This window comes from Oncorhynchus mykiss, chromosome 19 (genome assembly GCF_057628025.1).
Source record: "Oncorhynchus mykiss isolate SJ-2025 chromosome 19, ASM5762802v1, whole genome shotgun sequence".
Classification (NCBI taxonomy): domain Eukaryota; kingdom Metazoa; phylum Chordata; class Actinopteri; order Salmoniformes; family Salmonidae; genus Oncorhynchus; species Oncorhynchus mykiss.
In genome coordinates this window covers 22,878,298-22,903,368 of record NC_143040.1, presented here as the reverse complement: position 1 = coordinate 22,903,368, position 25,071 = coordinate 22,878,298, and the positions used below count along the sequence as shown (strand labels likewise).

Here is a 25,071-nt window from a genome sequence, read left to right as displayed (position 1 = left end):
TCCCTCTCTCTACCTCTCTCCATCCCTCTCTCTCGCTACCTCTCTCCATCCGTCCCTCTCTCTCTCTCTACCTCTCTCCGTCCGTCCCTCTCTCTCTCTCTACCTCTCTCTCTCCCTCTCCCTCTCTATCTCTCTCTACCCCTCTCTCCATCCCTCTCTCCATCCCTGTTTCTCTCTACCTCTCTCTGTCCCTGTCTCTCTCTACCTCTCTCCGTCCCTCTCTCTCTACCTCTCTCTCCATCTCTCTCTCTCTACCTCTCTCCGTCCCTCTCTCTCTCTACCTCTCTCCGTCCCTCTCTCTCTCTCTACCTCTCTCCGTCCGTCCCTCTCTCTCTCTCTCTCTCTACCTCTCTCTCTCCCTCTCTCCCTCTCTATCTCTCTCTACCCCTCTCTCCATCCCTGTCTCTCTCTACCTCTCTCCGTCCCTCTCTCTCTCTACCTCTCTCTCCATCTCTCTCTCTCTACCTCTCTCCGTCCCTCTCTCTCTCTACCTCTCTCCGTCCCTCTCTCTCTCTACCTCTCTCCGTCCCTCTCTCTCTCTACCTCTCTCCGTCCCTCTCTCTCTCTCTCTCCCTCTCCCTCTCTACCTCTACCTCTCTCTACCCCTCTCTCCATCCCTCTCTCCGTCCCGGTCTCTCTCTACCTCTCTCTGTCCCTGTCTCTCTCTACCTCTCTCCGTCCCTCTCTCGCTCTACCTCTCTCCGTCCCTCTCTCTCTACCTCTCTCCGTCCCCCTCTCTCTCTCTCTCTCCGTCCGTCCCTCTCTCTCTCTCTCTCTACCTCTCGCTCCATCTCTCTCTCTCTACCTCTCTCCGTCCCTCTCTCTCTCTCTCTCCGTCTGTCCCTCTCTCTCTCTCTACCTCTCTCTCCATCTCTCTCTCTCTACCTCTATCCGTCCCTCTCTCTCTCTACCTCTCTCCGTCCCTCTCTCTCCGTCCCTCTCTCTCTCTACCTCTCTCCGTCCCTCTCTCTCTCTCTACCTCTCTCCGTCCCTCTCTCTCCGTCCCTCTCTCTACCTCTCTACCTCTCTCCATTCCTCTCTCTCTACCGCTCTCCGTCCCTCTCTCTCTACCTCTCTCTTTACCTCTCTCCGTCCCTCTCTCTCTCTCTCTACCTCTCTCCGTCCCTCTCTCAATACCTCTCTCCGTCCCTCTCTCTCTCTACTCTCTCTACCTCTCTCTCTACCTCTCTCTCTACCTCTCTCCATCCCTCTCTCTACCTCTCTCTCTACCTCTCTCCGTCCCTCTCTCTACCTCTCTCTCTACCTCTCTTCGTCCCTCTCTCTCTCTACTCTCTCTACCTCTCTCTCTACCTCTCTCTGTCCCTCTCTCTACCTCTCTCTCTACCTCTCTCCATCCCTCTCTCGCTCTCCCTCCCTCCGCTGCTGTTTGTGTCAGCACTCAGAGACTCCGGCGGCGTCCTATTCCCTGTCGTGCACTGCTTTAGACCCGAGCTCTAAGGACCCTGGTCAAAAGTAGTGCACTGCATAGGGAATAGGGTGCCATTTGGGACGCAGACACAGATAGATGTTACATCAAAACGAAGGGCTTTCTGATTATCAGCCTCTCAGAAACAAAGAGGGAAACATCTCCTCTGAGACTGACCTCTTGTTTTTGAAAGCAAACACACTTTAATTACCATTACTGTAACCCCTCTCTCTCTCTCAATTTCAATTTAATTTAAGGGCTTTATTGGCATGGGAAACATACATTGCCAAAGCAGGTGAAATAGATAAAAAACACAAGTGAAATAAACAATAACACATTAATAGTAAACATTACACTCAAAAAAGTTACAAAAGAATAAAGACATTTAAAATGTCATATTGTGTCTATATACAGTGTTGTAATGATGTGTAAATAGTTCAAGTACAAAAGGGAAAATAAATAAACATAAATATAGGTTGTATTTACAATGGTGTTTGTTCTTCACTGGTTGACCTTTTCTCGTGGCAACAGGTCACAAATCTGGCTGCTGTGATGGCACACTGTGGTATTTCACCCAGTAGATATGGGAGTTTATCAACATTGGATTTGCGTGTCTGTGTAATCTGAAGGAAATATGTGTCTCTAATATGGTCATACATTGGGCAGGAGGTGAGAAAGTGCAGATCAGTTTCCACCTCATTTTGTAATTATCTTTTTGTTTTCTCATGATTTGGATAGGGTGCTCTCTCTCTCTCTCTCTCTCACTACCTCTCTCTCTCTCTCCCTCTCTCTCTCTCGCTCTCTCTACCTCTCTCCATCCCTCTCTCTCTCCCTCTCTCTACCTCTCTCCATCCCTCTCTCTCTCTACCTCTCTCTCTCTCCCTCTCTCTCTCCCTCTCCCTACCTCTCTCCATCCCTCTCTCTCTCTCCCTCTCCCTCTCTCTACCTCTCTCTCTCCCTCCCTCTCTCTCTCCCTCTCTCTCTCTACCTCTCTCCATCCCTCTCTCTCCGTCCCTCTCTCTCTCTACCTCTCTCCGTACGTCCCTCTCTCTCTACCTCTCTCTCTCCCTCTCTACCTGTCCCTCTCTACCTCTACCTCTCTTTACCCCTCTCTCCATCCCTCTCTCCGTCCCTGTCTCTCTCTACCTCTCTCTGTCCCTGTCTCTCTCTACCTCTCTCCGTCCCTCTCTCGCTCTACCTCTCTCCGTCCCTCTCTCTCTACCTCTCTCCGTCCCCCTCTCTCTCGCTCTCTCTCTCGCGTCCGTCTCTCTCTCTCTCTACCTCTCTCTCCATCTACCTCTCTCTCCATCTCTCTCTCTCTACCTCTATCCGTCCTTCTCTCTCTCTACCTCTCTCCGTCCCTCTCGCTCTCTACCTCTCTCCGTCCCTCTCGCTCTCTACCTCTCTCCGTCCGTCCCCCTCTCTCTCTCTCTCTCTACCTCTCTCTCCATCTCTCTCTCTCTACCTCTCTCCGTCCCTCTCGCTCTCTACCTCTCTCCGTCCCTCTCTCTCTCTACCTCTCTCCGTCCCTCTCTCTCTCTACCTCTCTCCGTCCCTCTCTCTCTCTACCTCTCTACCTCTCTCTCTCTACCTCTCTCTCCATCTCTCTCTCTCTACCTCTCTCCGTCCCTCTCTCGCTCTACCTCTCTCCGTCTCTCTCTCTCTACCTCTCTCCGTCCCTCTCTCTCTCTACCTCTCTCCGTCCCTCTCTCTCTCTACCTCTCTCCGTCCCTCTCTCTCTCTACCTCTCTCCGTCCGTCCCCCTCTCTCTCTACCTCTCTCTCCATCTCTCTCTCTCTACCTCTCTCCGTCCCTCTCTCTCTCTACCTCTCTCCGTCCCTCTCGCTCTCTACCTCTCTCCGTCCCTCTCGCTCTCTACCTCTCTCCGTCCCTCTCTCTCTCTACCTCTCTCCGTCTCTCTCTCTCTCTCTCTCTCATAGGAGTAGATGGGAATGAACGGAGAAAGGGACATGTGGTGGAGGGAGAAATGGACAAAGAGAGAGAGGGAGAAAGAGATGAATGGTATTTCCCTCTAAAACCTTAGTCCATCCCACTGCAGAAGCTAATCACACCATGATAGGTCAGAGGTCAACTTTCAGCGGGGTCACCGGCATGTCACCCCCCCCCCCCACCACTCCGAGCCAGCCAATGATTGATGAGGAGTGTGTGTGTGTGCGCACGCGCGTGTCTTACTTCCAAAGTGACGCCCTTCAAAAATGTAGCCAATTAAAGAGACGAGTGCAGGAATGCCTGGTGAACAGAGGGGGTTTGTGTGGAGGGTTAGTTCAGGCATTCCTGTGTCCTATGAGATAGAGACACAAGGAGATGCTGTGAGAGAGAGAGAGAGAGAGAGAGAGAGAGAGAGACAGTGAGAGAGAGAGTGTGTATGTGTGTGTGTGTGTGTGTGTGTGTGTGTGTGTGTGTGTGTGTGTGTGTGTGTGTGTGTGTGTGGGTGGAGATGGTCGATCAGTCCAGTCACCACTCTGGCCCAGTAGAACATCTTCCATACAGTGACAGAGAGTTCTAGTAAACCTGGGGAAGGCAGGTCCAATGCCACGACACCATGCCCAGCACAACGTTGTCACAGCAAGCCACTATCCATTACCAAGTGTTCATCTAAACAGTTGGAAGTCCAACTTCAACCAAATGAAGAAAGCTAGAAATGAATACTAATATATATATCAGTGTCCAGTGCTGCTGTGAAGGTTCAAGACTCGAGTAGTGTAGGAGAGTGTGTGTGTGTGTTGTTTTATCTCCAGAGAGGATCAGAGAGCAGTATGTACAGCTAAATCCACATATTAGAAGTGTTCCCCTTTCAGAGTGCGTAGGAGCGATTCTCCTGTCTCTCTCTGTTATATTCACTGAGGTCTCATCAGAGTTCTCCCTACAGAATACACAGAGGAGAGAGGTTCTCTAGACTCACCATCCTGCTCATCTTCAGTTGAATAAGGGATGGCAGCGTGTGAAGGTCTGCATGGGAGTGAGAGAGGAGCCTGTGGCTAGACTGCAGGGGGGAGCACGAGATGGATGGAATGGAGAGACTGGGGATTTAGGTACTTCGGTATCTTTTTTCTTAAAACTGCATTGTTGGTTAAGGGCTTGTAAGTAAGCATTTCACTGTAAGGTCTGCCTACACCTGTTGTATTCGGCGCATGTGACAAATACAATTTGATTTGATTTAATGAGCGAGAGAGAATGTGTGAGAGAGAAAGAGAGAGATTGAAAGAGAGAGTGAGGGGGTGAAGAGCGAACAGCAAAAGTGGGCAAAGCCTGACCTGAAACTAGAGAGGACAGAGAGAACAGAGAGAACGAGAAGAGAGAGAAAGAGAGAGAGAGTACAGTCAAATGGTATCAGGTCTATATTAGGCTAATCTGGCCAGGCATTCATGGTCCACTTCTCTGTTACACTAATTGCAGGATTAAAAAGAACCTGATCCACAGTTTACCCTCTCTCTCTCTCTCCCCTCTCTCTCTTCTATTCTCCCTTTGTCTATCCTCTTTCTCGCTCCATCCCTCTTGCACTATCTTTTGTGACACACCCATATATTCACACACAGCACACTCTCTCTCCTGAACAAAATGGTGACTATTCTTTATAAGAGTGCTTCCCTAAGCAAACTCTGAGGCTGGAGTGTGTTAGAACATGTGTGTGCGTGTGTGTGCGTGTGTGTGTGTGTGTGTGTGTGTGTGTGTGTGCGTGCGTGCGTGTGGTGTGTGTGTGTGCGTGCGTGTGTGCTCCCCAGACATTTCAGCGCCAGGGGATGGAATAAAAGCCGCAGAGAGGCATGTGGGGATTCTTCTGTACTCTATAGGAGGAGCAGCACGTCGGCAGGACAGCACCTATAGGAGACATCTCTTCCCACCTAATTTCTCTCGCTTTCTGTCTGCTATCATCGCTCTCTCTCACCCCCCCCCTTCAACTATCCCTCTGTTCTGAGCTCAAAGGAGCCATTCCTCTCTGTTCCTGCTCCGTCGTTACCTGCCAGGGCGGGGCCCCGAGACTTGACATCTTGTGGTTCCGTTGCCAAGGACACCGTTGGAGACCAGCTCGCTGTGCTGTCAACACACATGCAATGTATTTCATCACACACCCCCTGTCCCCCCGTCTTAGTGAACAAAAGCCAAGATTGACTGAACAAGGGGTGTCTGGGAGGGAAGAGCCAATGGATGAATGAATGGGTGACTGTCTGTACCTGCTCCTCTGCTTCACACAGCTAACATATGGCAAGCCCAAACCCACTCTTCCGACAGAGTAGCAGGACAATAAAACAGGACAGTTAACGCTAAGTTACGCTAAGATACGCTAGGCTAATAATAAACTCACAATGAGGCCCATCCATTTTGCATGAATTAATTAGCCGCTAGAACTAACAATGAGAAATTGGCCCACTTGGCGCTCTATGCTAGGCTACGCTACATTGACAGTTTGCATTGTAAACCCTGTAGCGCGTGCCTTAGCATCCAGTTGTAAATTAGCAGTGAACGCTAACCTGCTGTTTTACTAGGCCTTCTGTCCTCATTATTCTTCACATAACAATGCATTGCCTGGATTCCCAACACACACACACACACACACACACACACACACACACACACACACACACACACACACACACACACACACACACACACACACACACACACACACACACACACACACACACACACACACAGCTACCTATAGTAATTAATAGATGCGCTCGGCTTGGGGAACATATGCGTTTACTGATGGCCATGCAGAACACATTGGCATGGTGACTTATCATGCTGTAGCCTTGTTGTTAGCTGCTAATTTGCTGACTGCAGTTAAACCCAACGTGTTAACTAAACAACCTTGAAAGGTTGATTAAGCCATAGAGATGGAGATATGAGAGAGAGAGAGAGAGAGAGAGAGAGAGAGAGAGAGAGAGAGAGAGAGAGGAAGAGAGAATGAGAGAGAGAGAGAATGAGAGAGAGAGAGGGAGAGAGAAAGAGAGAGAGAGAGAATGAGAGAGATATGAGAGAGAGGGAGAGAGAATGAGAGAGAGAGAATGAGAGAGAGAGTGAGATAGATATGAGAGAGAGACAATGAGAGAGCGAGGGAGAGAGAATGAGAGAGAGAGGGAGAGAGAATGAGAGATAGGGAGAGAGAATGAGAGAGAGAGGGAGAGAGAATGAGAGAGAGAGGGGGAGAAAATGAGAGAGAGAGGGAGAGAAAATGAGAGATAGAGTGAGATAGATGAGAGAGAGAGAATGAGAGAGAGAGGGAGAGAAAATGAGAGAGAGAGTGAGATAGATGAGAGAGAGAGAATGAGAGAGAGAGGGAGAGAAAATGAGAGAGAGAGTGAGATAGATGAGAGAGAGAGAGAATGAGAGAGAGAGGGAGAGAAAATGAGAGAGAGTGAGATAGATGAGAGAGAGAGAATAAGAGAGAGAGTGAGATAGATGAGAGAGAGAGTGAGATAGAATGAGAGAGAGAGTGAGATAGAATGAGAGAGAGAGTGAGATAGAATGAGAGAGAGAATGAGAGAGAGGGAGAGAGAATGAGAGAGAGAGGGAGATAGATGAGAGAGAGAGAATGAGAGAGAGAGGGAGAGAGAATGAGAGAGAGAGGGAGAGAGAATGAGAGAGAGAGGGAGAGAGAATGAGAGAGAGAGGGAGATAGATGAGAGAGAGAGAATGAGAGAGAGAATGAGAGAGAGGGAGAGAGAATGAGAGAGAGAGGGAGATAGATGAGAGAGAGAGAATGAGAGAGAGAGGGAGAGAGAATGAGAGAGAGAGTGAGATAGAATGAGAGAGAGAGTGAGATAGAATGAGAGAGAGAATGAGAGAGAGGGAGAGAGAATGAGAGAGAGAGGGAGATAGATGAGAGAGAGAATGAGAGAGAGGGAGAGAGAATGAGAGAGAGAGGGAGATAGATGAGAGAGAGAGAATGAGAGAGAGAGGGAGAGAGAATGAGAGAGAGAGTGAGATAGAATGAGAGAGAGGGAGAGAGAATGAGAGAGAGAGGGAGATAGATGAGAGAGAGAGAATGAGAGAGAGAGGGAGAGAGAATGAGAGAGAGGGAGAGAGAATGAGAGAGAGAGGGAGATAGATGAGACAGAGAGAATGAGAGAGAGAGGGAGATAGATGAGAGAGAGAGAATGAGAGAGAGAGAGGGAGAGAGAATGAGAGAGAGAGGGATAGAGAATGAGAGAGAGAGGGAGAGAGAATGAGAGAGAGAGGGATAGAGAATGAGAGAGACTAATATATAAATAAAACAGCCGCTATTTGACCCTCTACCTCCACCGCTGCATTTGTTTAACACAATAGGATGTTTCCTCTAGTCTAGACACCTGAACGATGACCTGACTACTATTTAGGTCATCAATCCATTTCCCTCCACAATGTCCAGTCAAATTGCAGGGTGGTGAGCGCTGCACGGCCATTCATTCACGTTCACACAGAAAATCCTCTCTCCCTCTGCTTATCTGGTCTAATGTGATTTGAATGTGTGTGTGTGTGTGTGTGTGTGTGGTGGTTGTGTGTGCCTGGTTTATCTGAGGTGATGGACAGTGGCTGGGCATTGGCAGCGGTATGCGGTGGCGTGGATGTTGAGAGGGCCATGTGTTGGAATGTGTGTCTCTCAGGCTGTTTGCTGTGAAGTGGCACACTTCATTACACTCTTATTCAACATGCCACCTCATATACATTCCCCTAGGGTCATATATATCAGGCTCTTACTCAACATGCCACCTCATATACATTCCCCTAGGGTCATATATATCAGGCTCTTACTCAACATGCCACCTCATATACATTCCCCTAGGGTCATATATATCAGGCTCTTATTCAACATGCCACCTCATATACATTCCCCTAGGGTCATATATATCAGGCTCTTACTCAACATGCCACCTCATATACATTCCCCTAGGGTCATATCTATCAGGCTCTTATTCAACATGCCACCTCATATACATTCCCCTAGGGTCATATATATCAGGCTCTTACTCAACATGTGCACATGTACGTTCATATCAAATCAAATCAAATGTTATTTCCTAAACAACAGGTGTAGACGAACAGTGATGTGCTTTCCAACAATGCAGAGAGAGAAATATAAAAAGAATATAAAGATAATAACATGATAACAACACAATGAGTAACGCTAACTTGGCTATATACACTGGGTACCAGTACCAAGGTAATTGAGGTAGACAGGTGCATACAGGATGGCTGTGGGGATGGCACAGTCCACCAGTTTAAGACATGTGCTACTGAAATTCTATATGATTATATAACATAAAAACGGTACAACACTAATAAAAATAATGTTATTTTATAACAGTTGCGTTTTCTCCCGCGTTGGATAGCGGTCGCTGTCCGCGGTTCTGAAACACATCAGTGCGCTGTTGAATTGGCACCTTTTCCTAGACCATGTTCCTATGTGCAGAATAGCAAAGTTCACCAGCATAATGGTGAACAATGAGGTGGAGGTAGGAGATGAGAAAACAGCCTTCGCCTTAATTGTCTAAGTGAGGAGAGAGGAAACGCCAACATAATCTATAATCTATAGCCTAACTGTTAAATGTGCCTGCCTTCAGAAATCATCCATATATATCCACGGAAATAGGGACAGATCTGGCTTCTGTTGCCTACTGATTGGGTGAGCACCAAGCCTTCGTGAGCACCAACCACAACATGTCTGATAAACAAATGTGTCTGTTTTTAATATTTGCTATGCTCTAATAAAGGCTGTACACGTTGTTTTAGTTAGAACATACCTCTCTGCTAATATTTTTCATTTATTTAGTGTTTCCACTTTTCCAAATTATATTTAAAATAATAATAATAACCCTCCTTTTTCCTTGATCTCCTTCTTATTACTATTATTATCGTTATGATCATCATAATAATAAGTCATGTCATTATCATCAGTAGGCTTAGTATAGCAGCCTTGTATAACCACCATCGAGCCTTAGGCCTAAGACCACATCCTGTTTAGTCTTAATACCGTAACTTACTTAGGACTGCATTTCCATACTTCTATAGGCTACTGTATCAGTCAATCATTCATTCGCTCATGTCGTCACACGTCGTCCCGTCATTCCTGATTTTAAATGTAATCAAGCATTTTTTACTTTTGAAATAAAATGACAAAGTCACCCTTGAATAATTAGCGTAAACAATATATCAACCGTTCCATTTTGGGAAATTGCATTCACAAATGAATGCGACTGGTTTCAGTCTTTGCTGTCATAAAGACTTTACAAAAAAAAATAAAACATTACAACTGACCCTCTTATAATTTTATAATTGATTTAGTGTTGTTTATATATTTCCAAACGGTCCGAAAAATGATATTGCAATCTAACAGCACCTGTTAGGCACACAATTTGCATGCGGCGCTGGCTCCTAACCTACTTTTCTTGATCTCCAGTATTTTCCACAAATAGCCACAATAGCCACTTTTGTCACGTCCTCCGCATCCATTTTGCTGTCACGGGGTTCTGAGTTTGTTGTAACCAATTCATTGATGTGATTATGATATGCTATAGGTCAGCCCCTACTGATCATCATACACGTGTCACGTAAAGAGAGCGAGGGTTGAGGGAATGTGGGAATGTTGAAACAAATGAGGGATTTCGGTAACAGAACTTTTCAGTCAGAAATGGCTGTAATTATGCTGAAGCTTCAGCAACCAGGACAGCTCGATAAACACTGTTGATGTGTGGTGGTCGCTTCAGCAGGGAGGAGAGAAAGACAACAGGTGCGAGTCAAACAGTCACTTGCTGTAGTTTTTTTTAAACACAGTGCAGAAAGTCTGAGCCTACAATCAAATAAATTGCAGTCGGACTCCCTCTAGTCATTTGTGCGTCTTAATTATTTCATCAAACAGTGTGCTTAAAGCATCAGACAAGCTCAGTGCGGTATCGTTGGTTTGATTAAAACACATAGGAGGTGTCTATATATGGGAAAAAAAACGTGTTAACATTTCGACCTATACGCCTCACCTCCTATACGCCTCACCTCCTATACGCTTCACCTCCTATACGCTTCACCTCAGCTTCACCTCCTATACGCTTCACCTCCTATACGCTTCACCTCCTATACGCCTCACCTCCTATACGCCTCACCTCCTATACGCTTCACCTCCTATACGCTTCACCTCCTATACGCTTCACCTCCTATACGCTTCACCTCCTATACGCTTCACCTCCTATACGCGTCATATTTGCTCCTTTTTGACATGTCAGCATGGGATGCTGTGACATCCAGTGTGTAGGACATGCGTCAGTCCAAATCCTCAGAGGAGGACAGAAAACAACCTCTAGCTCTGTCTTATCCATAGAAGCACATTAAAACAGACACTGGCACCGGAATTCATTTCAAACTCTACACGTTTATGGCTTATGTTGCTGCCATTAGTGGAGTAAGCATTCATGTGGAGATGACACACACGCACACGCACACACACACACACACACACTTCATTCATCTTAAATCCGCTACTAATGAATTTTCCACTGGTTCACTACCACTCCACTCACCCATCTCCACTCGGGGACCATCAAACACAGAGCTTAACAAGGCCCCAGTTATTTTTGCTCCTTTTTAACATGGCAGCAGTTAAAGTCATATAGTGTATGATGGTGGGAGTAAAAGACAGACTATATCGAATAAGAGGTATTGCCTATATAGTGCACTATTGTTGACCACAGCCCTGGGGACCTAGAGCTCTACATAGGGAATAGTGTGCCATTTGGGACACAGCCCAGAGCCAATTCCCAGCCAACACAGACGGCAAAGGATAAAGACAATTCTGCCCAACGAGCGTTCAGCCATGCTGTAAGCCTGGCAAGCTGAGAAGCTGAAAAGACTGATTCATCCGAACAAGTATTTTTTGATGGGAATTTGATTGCGTGTGTTTGTATCGTTTACGCTATTCTGAGACCAGATGAGGAAGCTCAGCGTATCCACACATCTGTTGTGTTTGTCTACGCTGCAAGGACATTGAATGATCCACTCGTATAAAGCAGTAAGAAGACACAGTCTGTCATTTCCGCCTCAAGGAATATCTTGAATCACTGTGTCACTTCTCTGTAAGAAGCTTGGCAGTGACTAGAGTAGATGTGAGTTGTTATGAGGTTATCGGGGTCAGTATTATCTAATGCTGGACGGTAGTATTCATTATAATAGGATGAATGGACTTGGAGTCTATATAGAGGAATCTGCCTTAACAATAAGCTATAGTTAGAGCTGGTGTCGCCCTATAGCCACAGCACAATGGGTACTGGGCTACAGTCAGTGCTAGTGGTAGGTGCATATAGGCTGTCATAGACCCCAGCCTCTGCCCTTCACTGTCCTACATTGTGCAATTCAACTCACAACCCTGTGTGTGTGTGTGTGTGTGTGTGTGTGTGTGTGTGTGTGTACTCTCCATGCGCTCATCCATCATCCACTGTAAGTGACACAGTCTGACAACCAACCAGTCATAACTAGTGCTTCATCAGCGAGACACTTCGAGTTCTGACTGGTGACCTGGAAGTTACAGGGACACGAGCCCCACTACATGAGGTTACGATGACACAAGCCTCACTACATGAGGTTACGATGACACAAGCCCCACTACATGAGGTTACGATGACACAAGCCCCACTACATGAGGTAACGATGACACAAGCCCCACTACATGAGGTTTACGATGACACAAGCCCCACTACATGAGGTTACGATGACACAAGCCCCACTACATGAGGTTTACGATGACACAAGCCCCACTACATGAGGTTACGATGACACAAGCCCCACTACATGAGGTTACGATGACACAAGCCCCACTACATGAGGTTACGATGACACAAGCCCCACTACATGAGGTTACGATGACACAAGCCCCACTACATGAGGTTACGACTGTCATGAAGACAAAACCACATTACAGCCCCAATCACTTCTTCAGAATAGACTAAAATGGAATAAAATGATATAGATTAGAATGGAAACGTTATTGTCCACTTCCTGGTGATCACTTCCTTGAACCTTTTGAATCATCTACAGCCGTTCTGAACACCGCCAATTAAATGACTATTAAATATGTTGTTTCTCTTTCGGTTGATTACTGGGAGTTGCCTGATTAGCCACTAATTATTTGTCATCTGAGAGTGGTTCATTCATAAGTGTTCCCTGGCGATTTATCAAGCGTAATCAACGAAAGGAATTAAAACCTGAACTGTTAAATGCAGAATTAACAGGATAATTATGCAATGCCACAAGGTAGCCAGCATTAATTGTATCAACTTCTATAAAAACACATCTAGTCATTTTTTTGGAATGTACAATTCAAAGAAATACATATTTAGAAATAAAACTTAGAGAAAAGTTATTATTTATCTTCTAAAAGAGGCAATTATACATTAAACAGTATATTCCCTTTAACTTCTCTTGAATGACCGATTAGGAACAAAGTTGTGAATTAGCAGCTATTTAAATACAAAATAATTGGTTGTTCTTGTGGCTAATTATGCCCAAGGTAATTAAGGAGCTGAGTGAAAAGAAAAGAGAGAGAGAGAAAAGAGAAGGCATGGGAGAGGCGTTTGTCTGACTGGGCTTTTATAGGAGAGGGGGAGGAGGAGAAGGAGTCTACTGTGTTGGGAGAGGGGCTAGTGGGGAGAGACTGGAATGTCAATGATGGGACAGTGTGTGTGTGTGTGTGTATGTTTGGTGGGGGGGTGTTAATGTGGGTGGGTGTGCCTACGTCTGTATGTGTGAGCGCATGTGTGTGTGCGTGTGTGTGTGTGTGTGTATCATAGCTGCTAAAGAGCACTGGCCCTAGGGAGTGTGATAGATAGAGCTCTACCATAGCTAGGAGGGCACATTGCTCAGGTTGTTTCTTCCTGCCTCTCCATCCCAACAACACACACAAAGTGTTTATATCTACAGCAACCTATTCAATTGAAGTCGGAAGTTTACATACACTTAATAGATAGAACTGTTTAGCCATAATGACCATCGTCACGTTTGAAGGAAAAAGGGGGAGCCTTGCAAGTCGAAGAACACCATCCCAACCGTGAACCACGGGGGTGGCAGCCTCATGTTGTGGGGGTGCTTTGCTGCAGGAGGGACTGGTGCACTTTACAAAATAGATGGCATCATGAGGCAGGAACATTATGTGGATATAATGAAGCAACATCTCAAGACATCAGTCAGGAAGTTAAAGCTTGGTCACATATGGGTCTTCCAAATGGACAATGACCCCAAGCATACTTCCACAGTTGTGGCAAAATGGCTTAAGGACAACAAAGTCAAGGTATTGGAGGAATGGGCCAAATATCTGCAAGGGCCGCGGCTTTTGTGGAGCGATGGGTAACGATGACTGTTGTTGATGTGTGCAGAGGGTCCCTGGTTCACGCCCGGGTATGGGCGAGGGGACGGTCTAAAGTTATACTGTTACATATGTAAACTTCTGACCCACTGGGAATGTGGTGAAAGAAATAAAAGTTGAAATAAATCATTCTCTCTACTATTATTCTGACATTTCACTTAAAATAAACTGGTGATCCTAACTGACCCAAGACAGGGAATTTTTACTAGGATTAAATGTCAGGAATTGTGAAAAACTGAGTTTGGCTAAGGTCTATGGAAACTTCCGACTTCAACTGTATATACATATATATCCTGTCTTAGCTGTCAGACAGGTAAATTAATTGCAGAATTTAAATATGTGCATAATTGGAGGGCCTGAAGTTCACGCTGAATTTGTCTTTAATTAGAACAGCGTAATGGTAAGGAGAAACAACTGGTCCAACAGAGACCCCTGCTTTCTCACACTGTATTTGTTTAAGCACTTCTTTAATAATAATGTCTATAATGTCGTTTTTTAAAGGTAGATAACTAGGGAGAGACAGAGAGAGCTAGAAGGAGAGAGAGAGCGAGAGAGAGAGAGAGAGGAGAGAGATAGAGAGATAAAAGAGAGAGGGAGAGAGAGAAATAGAGAGAGAAGAGAGAGAGAGATACCGAGAATGAGACTAAAACCCAGAGAGAAGAGAGAGACCAAGAAATAGAAATTTAAAAAACAACAAAAACTGAAATGTGTTGCCAAGTAAGTGCACTGTATCTGTGGCTATGAGTGCTGATTAGTATACAGCTTTGTGTTGAGACGGATAAACAAACAAACAACGAGCAGCAGGCTAAATGTCAGAGCAGCTGTACCTTACAGGCTTTACACAGTCAACAAACACAACTCCTTTCCTTTACCCTTTAGTAGGGACATGCGGTGTGTGTGTGTGAGAGAGAGAGAGAGAGAGAGAGAGAGAGAGAGAGACAGAGAGAGAGAGAGAGAGAGAGAGAGAGAGAGATGGAAGAGAACTGTAGGGGGACGGGGAGGCTGCTTGAGTCCTATGGTAAAGGCATGGGAGAGGAGAGGCTGATCATCAGTGATGGGGTTCAGTACGGCGGTGCTATGGGGAGTGGTGATAGACTAGCCAAATGGGCTGTTCCACCTACACCCAAGGGCATACATAGTACATACTGTATGTAGCTAGAGACTACGATGTGCTCTCACTCAACGCACGCACGCACACGCACACACACACACACACACACACACACACACACACACACACACACACACACACACACACACACACACACACACACACACACAGCAACATACAGCCACCTCCTAGCCAAGTGCAGCTGAGTGAAAACTGTGTCAACAATAAGGATACAGACAACTGTTCCTAGAGAAAGTATGTTGCCGACCGCCTCGCTCCCTCTCAGCACACTGCTCCCCCATGACAACACGGACGGCCGGGTGCTGGTTACCCCACCTTAAAACCAGAGCAACTCAATGCCAAACTACCAGCGATACATCTCTCTCTACTGTATATCCAGCCATCCCTGCCTTTTTCTCTACCCTTCCCTGGGGATTGGGCTCTTCTGTCTGTGTGTGTGTATGTGTGTGTGTGTCTTTGTATGTGTGTGTGTGTGTGTGTGTGTGTGTGTGTGTGTGTGTGTGTGTGTGTGTGTCTTTGTATGTGTGTGTGTGTGTGTGTGTGTGTGTGTGTCTGTGTGTGTCTGTGTGTGTGTGTGTGTCTGTGTGTGTCTGTGTTCAAACCTTAAACCCGTCTCCTCCCTATGGGGGCTGATGACACATGTGGTTAGTTGTGGTAATGGCAGTGTTAATGCTGATGACATTGTTCAGTTGATTGCCGAACACATGTGGCTGAGCAGGGACAGACAGACATCTTCCCTCCCTGCATCTAGCCCAGGCTGTGCTCCTGTAACCCGAGCCCCAGGCCCTCATCTTAAAAGGTTGCGACCTTGCTGTGCCTCTAACCCCCAAACAAAGGAGGTGGGTGAGTGGATGGTTGGTTGGCTGTCCCTCCCTCCCTCCCTCCCTCCCTCCCTCCCTCCCTCCCTCCCTCCCTCCCTCCCTCTTGCCCTAGGGTCATATAGCTGAGAGAGAGAGAAAGGTCTGGTAAAGCGTTTGTTAAGCAGGGCTGCAGTGAAGCAGGCAATGAAAATAGACTAGAGGGGGTTGAAGGGGAGAGAGGTTCTCCTCAAATGATCAACAGGACAGCCAGCTAGCCTTCGAGAGCGGGTGTGTGTGTGTGTGTGAGCCCTGATCATGTGTGTGTGTGTGTAGGTAGTGTGCGTGTGTTCTGTATGTGTGTGTGTGAGTGTAGGAAGTGTGCGTGTGTTCTGTGTGTGTGTGTGTGAGAGTGTAGGTAGCGTGCGTGTGTTCTGTGTGTGTGACGAGCGGAAACGATAAAAGGGCTGGGTCTTTCTGTGTGTGTGTGTGTGGGGGGGGGGGGGGGGGGGGCGACTGGTTGGGGTCTCCTCCTAGCTACATCCCCTCTGGGCCTAGTGGTGGCTCTGGCTCACAACGGGGATGGATTCCAATGCAAGGAGACGGGAGTGGGCACACACACACACACACACACACCAGTCTTCCTCCTTCCACACAGTGTCTAGGCTGGTGGACGTGGCTGCTGCTGGTCTATATCTCGGGACTAGTGTCCTCCATCACATCTCCCAGCCTTGCCTCACTACAGATGAACAACTATGTAGTTTGACAAAGGGAACATTACCTTAAACCGCCTCCTTGACTGTTATCAGAGACATTTAAATAACAGACACTTGTACAAATCAGAAGTGTACAAAATAGGTTCTCTGAAGAAGAGATTCCAGACTGAAATAAAACAAAACAACACTGTAAGTCCAGTACACAGGATAAACGCTCTTATACATCTACTTATTCAGCACCTCGACTCCTTTCAGAACAAACCTAATGGGCCGTTATGTGGATCAGAACTAAGTAATTTATTCATTATTACTGAATGATCCTTCAGTAGCTGTTTGTCTAGTAAAATATCTGGTGGATAGCAGAGTATTCAATTTCCCCTTCTCTCTCCCCACACACACACACACACACACAACACACAGAGTGTATGAATCTGAAGCTTTACGATTGGACTGTTCTATTATACATGTGGGCGTCTCGGTCTATGAGCCGTTGAATGGAGGCTTTATTTCCTCTTTCCCCCTCGCTGTAGACGGAGAGGAGAGAGGAGAGAGGAGAGAGGAGAGAGGGGAGAGGAGAGACGAGAGAGGAGAGGCGAGAGAGGAGAGACGAAAGAGGAGAGACGAGAGAGGAGAGAGGAGAGACGAGAGAGGAGAGAGGAGAGACGAGAGAGGAGAGACGAGAGAGGAGAGACGAGAGAGGAGAGACGAGAGAGGAGAGAGGAGAGACAAGACACGAGAGAGGAGAGAGGAGAGACGAGAGAGGTGAGACGAGAGAGGAGAGACGAGAGACGAGAGAGGAGAGAGGAGAGACGAGACAGGAGAGAGGAGAGACGAGAGAGGAGAGAGGTGAGACGAGAGAGGAGAGACGAGAGAGGAGAGACGAGAGACGAGAGAGGAGAGACGAGAGAGGAGAGACGAGAGAGGAGAGAGGAGAGACGAGAGAGGCCTGGCAGGTGCTGTCGTGGAGAGATGGACCTAGCTACTGTGTGTGTTGTGTGTGTGTGAGTCAAGGGTAATATGGCTACCGCGTAATCGAGTTACCACACATTACCAGGCCAACACGGGACAATTCTGCTGACAAGGAATTATTTAGTCAACTCCAATAACCACCAGCTAGACGAGACATTGAAAGGACAAAGACATGCTTATTTAATATATACCCATTTAACTCCCAGGTGTATAGGCCTATAGACCGTACGATACACAGCCAAGTCATACAACCTAGCGATTAGCTTAGAGTTAGCCTTGCCGGTTCAGGTAGACCACATTAATAGCTCATTTAGCTTTGTTTAGTTTCACTAAGACATGTTAGCTTAAACGTTGGCCTCCTCAACCTCTCCAGTTATAATAGCCGAGCTCAGGAGAGCAGAGCCCCAATTCTTAAAGCCTCTCAGAATAGGAGTGCTGATCTAGGATCAGTTTGGCCTTTTAGATCATAATTAATACACTGATATAGACACAGGCGACCTGGTGCTAGATCAGCACTCTTGAGAATAGGACACCACGGGCATTGTGTAAATAGGTGTGCCGTGGTCTTTTTCCTTAGCCTGTGTTGCGACCTCTCAGCCGTGATGTACGGGCCCTGCTTATCTCGGCCCGTCACCTCAACTGGAAATACTATTATTCTATCTGGACTCAGCCGGCGGCTAGGCTACGCTACGGTAAGGATGGTCACTCTGTCACTGTCCCCCCGGACCAGAACAGCCCGGGACACCGCCACAACCTCTGTCTGGCTCCATCAGGAGAGGGAGAACTCCAACACACACGGGACCGACACACACACACACACACACACCTGCACCGGCCCGAGGGGTCCTTCTCAACTGGAGTGGAAAATAACTATCATCTCAATTCGATAACAACAGAAAACAAGAGGAGAAAATCAGCAGCCTTCACAAAGAGACTGTATGTAACATCCTTTCCTCTGTAATGGTACTGTGGGGAAATGCAGTGGCAGTTGTACCAGAGTCTGTAGAGTGGCTGGGGTAGCCCCTGTATTATTCATGTGAGGATTTATGACCCAGCGGGGTGTGTGTGTGTGTGTGTGCGTGCGTGTGTGTGTGTGTGTGCGTGTGTGTGTGTGTGCGTGCGTGCGTGCGTGCGTGCGTGCGTGTGTGTGTGTGTGTGTGTGTGTGTGTGTGTGCGTGTCCACAGGGCCAGGCCACTCCATCACAAGGATAATTTCCTGTGTTTGACCCCCATGATGACCTTTGTTTCCCCTGGCTCGCACACTCTGTCAGCCCCAAATTAGTACATACTTATGCTATTTTATTTACGGCAGGTTGTATAAGGTGATAATAGAAATATAACTACATATGGTGCTGTTATTTGTACAATTATATTTTTAATCATTATTAATTCATTAGTACTTAGTACTTCATTTGATTTTTGGAAGAATCATAAACCTTTTATTTTTTATAGCCAATAAAACATTGTGACCACTAAAACAATTTTGGATTTTCCACCTACTTCTATTTATACTAAACCTTATCCTTGTTCATTTAAATGGTATATATTCCTATATACTTTATTATTTTTCATTTAAATTGTAATATTTTTTTATTATTACATTTTTCCCCCCAAATTAAATATATTTGGGAAATATGTATATTTATTAAAGGACCTAAATGAATGGTTGAAAAGTACAGTCTATTCTTGTTGTTCTGAACAGATTTGGAACACGTTCAGAGCGTTCCTGAACAGAAACAAACCCAAAATAAATAAGAGGTTCATTCAATAAATTCCCTCAAAGATCTTTCCTCTTTCCTACGCACGTCTCCTCGCTGTAACGAACGCATCTAAATCTCCACCCGCGTCTGCCTCTCAAATAGCACCCTACTCTCTAGAAGAAGAAAAAAAGTGCACTACTTTTGAGCTGGGACAATCATTAAGAATAATAATTATAGGGAATAGGGTGCAATTTGGGAAGCAGCCAATCTAATTCATATTGACACACCAAACACAAGTCTTCTCACACACACACACACAGGCAGACGGGGACATTAGCATACCACCGACGGCGGCGTGCCGTTTATTTGTCAGAAACTCTCCTCCGGCCAACCCGCCCTGTTCCTCTCCGGCTCCCAGCCAAACAGTCCAATCTGTAGCGAGCTCCCTTTAACCCATCCCAATCACAAAGAATATTCTGGAAGCAGTAAGACCCATTGAGGGACCCTCTTCTTACCCCAATTGGATGAGTATAGCTTAACTGTTTGGCAGCATTCCCTGAGCACCGCCTGCCACAGCCGCCTGCAACAGCCGCCTGCAACAATATACAATAGAAGCCTCCTCCTCCAAGTCTTATCTGGAGCAGAGCTGTGATGAGAAAATGGAATCGATCGATTGGCTGATGGGTATGTACTGTATGTGTTGTTATGGTGAGTTCTGGAGGCCCTGGACGGACCAGAGCTGTTATATAGGAGAAGAAGGAGGGAGGGAGGGAAGGAGCGAAAGGGGGAAAAAAATAATGAGAACGAGAGACGAAGGGGGGGAGAATTACAGAGAGAGAGAAAGAGCGAGAGAGCGATAGAAGAATATACGGAGAAAGAGAGCGAATAAAAGAGAGAGGTGGCCTGGTCTCAGAACTGAACAAGGTGCCCCTTCAGAAGTGTCAGACAGCACCTCTCTTAGCCGTCCTAGATCAGTGGAAGAAGTGATCACGGAGCCGTCTGGACACCTAGCGAGATAACACTATGAACTCACTCCTCAATCCCTCAACAGTAGACACACACACACACACACACACACACACACACACACTCTCTCTCTTCGTAAATCACTCCTATCTAATGATGGGGTGTGTTCTTAAAGGGATTCATGGAGAGATATGAACTTTAATCACAAAGAGCTGGAGAGAGAGAGAAACAGAGATGAAGAGATAGAACGAGCGCTTTACTCCTCCGTGCGGACGGCGAACCTTCAAGCGCTTCACCCCCTCTTTCATGTCTATTCCCATGGACATTTCTCTGTGTCATCCCTCATCCCTCCATCACAACATGGCTATATAATAACCACCTATTATGCTAATGAGCCTGCAATAGACTGCAGGTCTATAGGCCGTAGGATGCTGTTTTTCACCAATCGTCAATCACAATTTTCCCTCTTTTCCCGTTTTGTAATTCTTTTTTTTACTCAGGAGCAGGTCCGTCGGGCCTTTTCCAATGTTCCGCTATAAATGAACAATGAGTTGAGCCACTATATAACAGCCATCAAGATGCTACGATAAATGCCCTTCAACGTAATAACACGAACAGTAAAACAAAGAAATATGTGGATAAGGAAAGGTGACCTGGTCCGTTTTACAAGGCGCTAAATCAGAGAAATATCACGACGGAGTTATCAAACGGAATTCAAACTTTTATTCATTGAGTAATAGCTCCAGTAATGCAGTCCATCAGCCAGATTACTGCACACACTAAGTGTATACATCTCACACACACACACACACACACACCAAGCACAGCCTGGGCCCCGTTGCTAGGCGATCTCTTTCCATTCGTGACGAGAAAGAAAGAGAAGAGGAAGGACAACCAGGTTCAGCTATTTCCTCCTACCGTTTCCCCCCCCCCCCCTTCCATCCACTCTTTCTTTCAGTGTCTAACATTGCAAACACTTATTTTCCCCTTTCCAAAATCTATGTAGTGTGGAATCAAAGAATGGGGTCCTGGGCCATAAATCAGCAGAGAGGCTTAGTATGAGCATTAAAGTGGAACCATGTAGTAAGGCCCGCCACATGAGAGGGACATTAAACACCTTTGCGCATGGCCCCGGCCTCCTCAGTAATTCTTGACAGCTTATTTCTCATTGTGGGCATCCCAAATGGCACCCTGTTCCCTGTGTAGTGCACGACCTATCGGGGCTCTGATCAAAAGAGGTGCACTCTAGATAGGGAATAGGGTGCCATTTGGGCCGTGAACATAGAGCTTGTAGGGTCAGAGGCTTCGGCACGCAGATCTGAAATATGACAGACAGACAGACAGACAGACAGAGAGAGAGTGATAGAGGCCCATTTCTTTCTTGTTTTTTTAACAATCGGGGCAACTGTTTGACATTATGAGACACCACAGGTTCCTCTCAGTGGTAGTGGGCCTGAGAGGAATCACTGACTGGTGGAATTTCACAGCGTCTTTAACGCCTGAGCACACACATTGTTGCTGCGCCCCCAGTACTCCTTCCTATTGTCTGGTTTTTAATAAGGCAGAGCCATCTAAGTTTCCTTTAACTGATGGAACATATGGCAAATCACACTTCTACAACACACAGATGAACATATTGAAATCATAAAAGCGTATTATCGTATGATATCCCCTTTATCTCGCTCATCTGGTCTATCTGACGTGTCCATTTTTTGTTAAACATTTTTTTTTTGGGGGTTGGGGGACATCTTTTAACATCTGTCCGTCTCCACGCCGTTTATGAACGCAGAGCTGGTCCATATTCCAGCCTGCCAGTTATTCAGTTGTTCTGTTATAGCTGCATCTTTCCGTCACTCAGAGGCAGGCCGGGGGGTGTAGAATAGGCTAATTGAAAAGGAAATAGAGTGACAAATTCCAACCCCCCCCCCCCCTGAAAAATATGGTTCCAATTATCCTGCGGTATAAGGGTCTATTCTCCCCGTAACGGGACGGGAGTGAGAATTATTACATGTGTTGCAAAAGGCACTGTAGGCTATGCCTGTTTCCACATCTTAAAAGACAGGACATCAAATGGCCATGAAAATATCAATTTCCAGAGGAATTACATAAACAAACCCCCTCTCTTTTTCACAGCCTTTTAAATCTAAGTCATCGACACACACAATTCATCTATTATGCTGTTGAGCCCATCCAAAAAAAGGCTCGCGAATCCCCCTCCACAGCATCAGCCCCCTCATCCTGCCTGGTATTATAGCCTGGGTGGATTTGGAGAGGCTGGGAATTCTGACCACAAGCAGCCCCAAAAAAGGAACAGTGACTGGGCTCCGCTTCGCAAAAACTATTCGCTCTAATTCAGAACATCTGACCGTGGTGAGGGCAGCCGAGCTCCGAGGGAGCTTTTTTCGGGGGAGCGTTGACTTCCCTCTCTCTCTCTCTCTCTCTCGACAATCAACTCTCAAAGTGCCGGAGTCACAGAGAGAGAAGCGTATTAACATGCGATACGGATCCCCTCAACACTCACACACACACACACACAAACTCCTTTCCTTTGAAGATGATTGAAACACACTTAAGCAGACAGCGGGTATAATAATTGACAGCAATTGATCACGTTTCATTGACCACAGGCACGACATGTGGATGCACAGGCGCACACACACACACACACACACACAGAGAGGGGTGCGTAAACGGCACACTGAGGAAGGTCAATTAGCAGCAGCAGAGAGAATACACTGGTTTCAGCTGTTACCTTGGTTAAGAAATCCTCCAGTTGTTCCTTCCCCAAAGGGGTTAAAAGGATCCGGCCAGAGCCCTCCTGGCTGCTCTCGTTACCCGATCACAGAGGCATGTAGCTGGGTAGACACGGTGCTGCGCTGGGTCTGTCTTGCCGGGAGCTTTTTTCGCCTTTTTTATTCCCCTCCACAAAACACTTGCCTTCGATATCTCTCTCTCTCTCTCTCTCTCTCTCTCTCTCTCTGTCTCTCTCTCTCTGTCTCTCTCTCTCTCTGTCTCTCTCTCTCTCTCTCGGCACACAGTCTGTTTCAGTGGTTCTACTGACAGTAGTCTGTTTCTCCCATTCCACTCACTCTCTCAAACGCACACACAGAACAGAGAGAGGCTCCTCTCAATGAACAATCACACTCTCACTCTCTATGGCATCAAGCTCAGGCTTCAAGCTCAACTCATTAACGAGAGAGGGAGGAATAAAAAAAAAAAAAGAGGGAAAAAATGCTGGATCGTTTTTTTTCTTCTTTTCCTTAGGCTGGACAGTGGGTGGTTAAATGCGCATCCTGCTGGTTGGTGGTTGGTCCACGCTCGCTCTCGTACCCTCTCTGCCGCCGCCTGCCTTTCTAAACGGAATCTTTCCTCTTTCTTTCTCTCTCTCGCTCTCTCCAAGTTTTGAGGCACTCTTTCGGAGCCGTGCTGCTGCTGGCAGGAGAGGGGAGGGGCTTGGGGCTGAAAGAAGGGAGGGAGGCGCGCTATAGGTTGAGCCTCTGTCTGTTTACACCCACCGGGGGGAGGAGGGAGAGGAAAGGAGGTCGGGGGAAGGGAGGGGAGAGGAGGGGGGGCTGTCTCTGCTTTAACCATTTGGTCTTCATCTGTTGCGTGGCTTCACACACACACACACACACACACACACACACACACACACACACACACACACTCTCTCAGCGATATCTCTCCCTCTCTCAGGCACGCACGCACTTAGCCATTGTAGCTAGGGAGAAAAGCACTATAGTAAATAGACAGGCACACCTTTACTTAGACTCTATTCTTTACCCCAACTAGGGAATAATGCAACTGCATACCAGTAATGGGATAATAGTTTGACTCATAATACACACACCTAATGAATACCCATACCTGTACTAATACACACACCTAATGAATACCCATACATATACTAATACACACACCTAATGAATACCCATACATGTACTAAAACACACACCTAATGAATACCCATACATGTACTAATACACACACCTAATGAATACCCATACATACACTAATACACACACCTAATGAATACCCATACATATACTAATACACACACCTAATGAATACCCATACATATACTAATACACACACCTAATGAATACCCATACATGTACTAATACACACACCTAATGAATACCCATACATATACTAATACACACACCTAATGAATACCCATACATACACTAATACACACACCTAATGAATACCCATACATATACTAATACACACACCTAATGAATACCCATACATATACTAATACACACACCTAATGAATACCCATACATACACTAATACACACACCTAATGAATACCCATACATATACTAATACACACACCTAATGAATACCCATACATGTACTAATACACACACCTAATGAATACCCATACATATACTACATATCCTCAAGTTTCAAGTTGTATTAGTCGTATGTACAGGATACACATGGTATACACTGTCCAATGAAATGCCAACTTGCAGGTTCCTTCTCAACAATGAAACAACAATAAGAAACAACAAAAGATAAGACTAGAACATAAAGTCAATGTCTCAGTAGAATAAACATTTTAGCATCAGTATAATACAGGGAGACCCAATTTATATAACAGTATTTATACGTGTTTTGGGGAAGGGGGGATTGGGGGGCGATTGTTTAAATCCTACAGGTACATCAACATCAACACACACACACGCAGAACTGTACCTGTATGGCAGATCATGTATGAGTCTGCTCAATGTCTGTTCATTTTCTGCCTGCTGTCATTAACACGCCTCAGAGCACATGGAAACACTGCCGCAAACCCAGCCACGCACTTATGCACGTATGCGCGCACACACACACACACACACAAAATTAGCGAAAGACCGCTTTCACCAGGTATCACGTCCTTATCTGGTCTGATTAGCACGTCGAGGCTACACACACACAACAACACAACAATCTGAAACCTCCCGTACTCCACAGGTGTAAACAAATAAACACAATGAAATGAACAAAAGGAGACTTGTTTAGTTTG

At 46.2% G+C, this 25,071-nt stretch overlaps 1 protein-coding gene across 19 annotated transcripts in view; it reads right to left on the bottom strand.

Annotated features, from left to right (window-relative positions):
• The window catches only part of LOC110498654 (teneurin-3), a 439,962-nt gene that overhangs the window by 218,225 nt on the left and 196,666 nt on the right, over nt 1-25,071 (bottom strand). For 6 of the 19 annotated variants that reach the window (XM_090210464.1, XM_090210465.1, XM_090210466.1 and 3 more), the window contains exon 1: nt 22,805-23,492. The exons of 11 other annotated variants lie outside the window; for them this stretch is intronic. The gene's annotated coding sequence lies outside the window, so the exon portion shown is untranslated. Of the gene's footprint in view, nt 1-22,804; nt 23,493-25,071 lie in introns of those variants that run through there. 2 more of the 19 variants (XM_090210470.1, XM_090210471.1) reach the window with 2 other exon arrangements.